This window comes from Rhinoraja longicauda, chromosome 19, assembly GCF_053455715.1.
Source record: "Rhinoraja longicauda isolate Sanriku21f chromosome 19, sRhiLon1.1, whole genome shotgun sequence".
Lineage (NCBI taxonomy): Eukaryota > Metazoa > Chordata > Chondrichthyes > Rajiformes > Arhynchobatidae > Rhinoraja > Rhinoraja longicauda.
The window spans coordinates 40,545,672-40,550,671 of NC_135971.1; positions in this window are offsets into that span (position 1 = coordinate 40,545,672).

The window sequence follows — 5,000 nt, forward strand, 5'->3', positions numbered from 1 at the left end:
GAGCCAGATCTATCTTATTTGTTTGCTTGGCCCACTGGACTTTGCGTGGGCTTTGCAACACTGTGTGCTAGGTTAAATCACGGCCAATAGAGTGAGTGTTTTTAATGATCCTGATCTGATAAGGGGACTAGAGGTAAAAGAGCCGTTAGGAGGCAGTGATCACAACACGATAAGTTTTACTCTGCAAATGGAAAGGTAGAAGGGAAAATCGGAAGTGTCTGTATTACAGTATAGCAAAGGGGATTACAGAGGCATGAGGCGGGAGCTGGCCAAAATTGACTGGAAGGAGGCCCTAGCAGGGAAGACGGTAGAACAGCAATGGCAGGTATTCCAGGGAATAATGCAGAGGTTGCAGGATCAATTTATTCCAAAGAGGTGGAAAGACTCTAAGGGGAGTAAGAGACACCTGTGGCTGACAAGGGAAGTCAGGGACAGCATAAAAATTAAGGAGAGGAGGTATAACATAGCAAAGAAGAGTGGGAAGACAGAGGATTGGGACTCTTTTAAAGAGCAACAAAAGTTAACTAAAGAGGCAATGCGGGGAGAAAAGATGAGGTGCGAGGGTAAACTAGCCAATAATATAAAGGAGGATAGCAAAAGTTTTTTTAGGTACGTGAAGAGGAAAAAAATAGTCAAGGCAAATGTGGGTCCCTTGAAGACAGAAACGGGGGAATTTATTATGGGGAACAAAGAAATGGCAGACGAGTTAAACCGTTACTTTGGGTCTGTCTTCACTGAGGAAGATACACACAATCTCCCAAATGTTCTAGGGGCCGGAGAACCTAGGGTGATGGAGGAACTGAAGGAAATCCACATTAGGCAGGAAATGGTTTTGGGTAGACTGATGGGACTGAAGGCTGATAAATCCCCAGGGCCTGATGGTCTGCATCCCAGGGTACCTAAGGAGGTGGCTCTAGAAATAGTGGAAGCATTGGAGATCATTTTTCAATGTTCTATATAGATTCAGGATCAGTTCCTGTGGATTGGAGGATAGCAAATGTTATCCCACTTTTTAAGAAGGGAGGGAGAGAGAAAACGGGTAATTATAGACCAGTTAGTCTGACATCAGTGGTGGGGAAGATGCTGGAGTCAATTAGAAAAGACGAAATTGCTGAGCATTTGGATAGCAGTAACAGGATCATTGCGAGTCAGCATGGATTTACGAAGGGGAAATCATGCTTGACAAATCTACTGGAATGTTTTGAGGATGTAACTAGGAAAATTGACAGGGGAGAGTCAGTGGACGTGGTGTACCTCGACTTTCAGAAAGCCTTCGACAAGCTCCCACATAGGAGATTAGTGGGCAAAATTAGGGCACGTGGTATTGGGGGTAGGGTACTGACATGGATAGAAAATTGGTTGACAGACGGAAAGCAAAGAGTGGGTATAAATGGGTCCCTCTCGGAATGGCAGGCAGTGACCAGTGGGGTACCGCAAGGTTCGGTGCTGGGACCCCAGCTATTTACGATATGCATTAATGACTTAGACGGAGGGATTAAAAGTACCATTAGCAAATTTGCAGATGATACTAAGCTGGAGGGTAGTGTGAATTGTGAGGAAGATGCAATAAGGCTGCAGGATGACTTGGACAGGTTGTGTGAGTGGGCGGATACATGGCAGATGCAGTTTAATGTAGATAAGTGCGAGGTTATTCACTTTGGAAGTAAGAGTAGAAAGGCAGATTATTGTCTGAATGGTGTCAAGTTAGGAGGAGGGGGAGTTCAACGAGATCTGGATGTCCTAGTGCATCAGTCAATGAAAGGAAGCATGCAGGTACAGCAGGCAGTGAAGAAAGCCAATGGAATGTTGGCCTTCGTAACCAGAGGAGTTGAGTATAGGAGCAAAGAGGTCCTTCTACAGTTGTAGCGGGCCCTGGTGAGACCGCACCTGGAGTACTGTGTGCAGTTTTGGTCTCCAAATTTGAGGAAGGATATTCTTGCTATGGAGGGCGTGCAGCGTAGGTTCACTAGGTTAATTCCCGGAATGGCGGGACGGTCGTATGTTGAAAGGCTGGAGCGATTGGGCTTGTATACACTGGTATTTAGAAGAATGAGGGGGGATCTTATTGAAACATATACGATAATTAGGGGATTGGACACATTAGAGGCAGGAAACATGTTCCCAATGTTGGGGGAGTCCAGAACAAGGGGCCACCGTTTAAGAATAAGGGGTAGGCCATTTAGAACGGAGATGAGGAAGAACCTTTTCAGTCAGAGAGTGGTGAAGGTGTGGAATTCTCTGCCTCAGAAGGCAGTGGAGGCCAGTTCGTTGGATGCTTTCAAGAGAGAGCTGGATAGAGCTCTTAAGGATAACGGAGTGAGGGGGTATGGGGAGAAGGCAGGAACGGGGTACTGATTGAGAGTGATCAGCCATGATCGCATTGAATGGCGGTGCTGGCTCGAAGGGCTGAATGGCCGACTCCTGCACCTATTGTCTATTGTCTATTGTCTATAATCAACCACTTTATTTTGCCCGTCTTTGTGACTCCTCTTTGACACGTCGATCACCGCTGAGGCTGTTTTACCTGTTTCCCCTATGTACCGTAAGGTACACTCCTTACATTGAACTGCATACACCCCATTATTTCGCTCACGGGTTATCCTCTGTGCTATCCAGTCTCTCCTGTCACCCTGTTCTATGTTTTTGTCTATTACCCAGTGGGAGCAGGCCCCATATTGACATTAATTTGTAACCCTACTGCTCCCCTCGTCTGCTGGTTTTATCACCATCTCATGTTTATCCCTCAGCTCTGCCGTGGTCTCCCTCTCTTTTTTTCTGGTGAGGTTCGGCCTATCCTTTGTCATGGGCATATCCCAGGCTGTTTTAGTAACGTTCTTTTAAAACGTGTCGTGTTTGTTTGGCTTTACCCACGTTCCAGCATTAGAGGCCAATTTTTGCAATGTTTCCTGGGTGGGATTTGCCGGTTTTACAAATGGTGTCACTATCTCACCCTGCTTCCTGATACCCTTATGGGGTCGGCTCTGTTCTTGCAGAACCCTCGGGTGGTGCAGAGTCTGGGCCTTGTTATCAATATCTTGCCCTGCTTCCCGATACCCTTGCGGGTTCGGCTCTGTTCTTGCAGATCCCTCAGGTGGTGCAGAGTCTGGGCGGCATCGTCACCCAGCACACCGACGCCCACTGAAAATTACCCACGCACAGTGCGCGCCTGGAGCGGCAGTAGTTCAAACTACCCCTACCCCTACCCCTACCCCTACCGCTACCCCTACCCCTACCCCTACCCCTAACCCTAACCCTAACCCTAACCCTAACCCTAACCCTAACCCTAACCCTAACCCTAACCCTAACCCTAACCCTAACCCTAACCCTAACCCTAACCCTAACCCTAACCCTAACCCTAACCCTGACCCTAATGCAGGCAGAGTTATTTATAAAGTGGCCCAGACTCTGCACCACCTGAGGGTTTTGTAACAGAACCAACCCCATAAGGGTTTCAGGAAGCAGGGCAAGATATTGATAACAAGGCGCAGACTCTGCACCACCTCAGGGTTCTGCAAGAACAGAGCCGACCCCATAAGGGCATCAGGAATCAGGGCAAGATATTGATAAAATGGCCCAGACTCTGCACCACCTGAGGGTTCTGCAAGAACAGAGCCGACCCCATAAGGGCATCAGGAAGCAGGGCAAGATATTGGTAACAAGGCCCACGGGGAAGGCGGCATACTTTGGGGTTATTTTGTAGTGAGTTTTGAAGGCATGTGCTAGTGTTACGCATACCGAGGGCGCGCAAAGTTCGGCGCGCCCGGGCCAAAACGCCTCTGCTGGCCGCGGCCGAGTCGGCCGACGGATTGCCACGGACTTGCTTGACGACCTGTCACTCTCCGTGCATCGGTTGCACGCCCGGTTCGTCCTTTCCATTTGTTTCATGATGTACACGCGGCAGGCGGAATATTTTAAAAGCACTGTTCTGTTCGAAGTGCACAATGGCCGTTGGGGCAATGCAACTGGGGGTCGGTCGACCGGCTGACGACGCCTGCCTGCCGATTTGGTTCACGATGTCCCCGCCGAAGGCGGCATACTTGAAAGTACTGCCGTTCGCGGCGCGCAATTTGCAGGGGGGAGGAATTGTTAGTGGACGTCTGTGTGCTGGGTGACGATGCTTGCCGACTTGGTTCATGCCGTCCACGCCGAAGACGGCGCCGTTTAAAGTACTGCCGCTCGAGGTGCACAATTTGCGGGGGAATTGTTATTGGGCGTCGGCGTGCTGGGTGACGATGTGGAGATGAGGAACGCCGAGCCAGATCTATCTTATTTGTTTGCTTGGGCCACTGGACTTTGCATGGGCTTTGCATCATTGTGTGCTACGTTAAATCACGGCCAATTGAGTGAGTATTTTTTATTCAACCACTCTATTTTGCCCGTCTTTGTGACTCCTCTATGACACGCCGATCACCGCTGACGTGTTAATCTGCGTGTTAGGTATCTCGGGGGTCAGTTGGACGGACAGATGTGTAAGGGTTTTGTTCGGAAGGATCGTTGAGTGTAAACGGTGAACGGGGGTTAAAGGCCCTGAGGTTTCAATCCTCTAAAGAATGTAAAAGGTCTGACGCGTTAGCTAGCAGCTAATGAGGTGAACCTAGCAGCTAATGAGGCTCTCTCTCTCTCACGGCCCCGGGACTCCCTCCCTCCCTCCTCCCTCTTGGAACCCTCCCTGCGTGGGGGGGGGGCACGAAGAAAAAGAGGGTATAAGAAGAATCCAGTGGAAGGAGTAGGGACTGGGGGCGAGGTCAGACAGCCTATCCGGCTAATAAAGCATCATGAGGTTAGGTATAAACTCTGATGACTGCATAAACTCGCCCCTAATGGGGGGGGGGGGGGCACTCTCTCCCCCACCCCTCTCTCCCCAGTGCCACTCCCTCCGACCCCCCCCCCACTCTCTTCGTGTCGCTGGGCCCGCCCGGCACGGCCCCGAGGATCACTCCCCGCGCGGCAACGGGACACCGGGTCGCCGGGCCCGCAGGGTCGTCAGTCGGGCGGGGGGG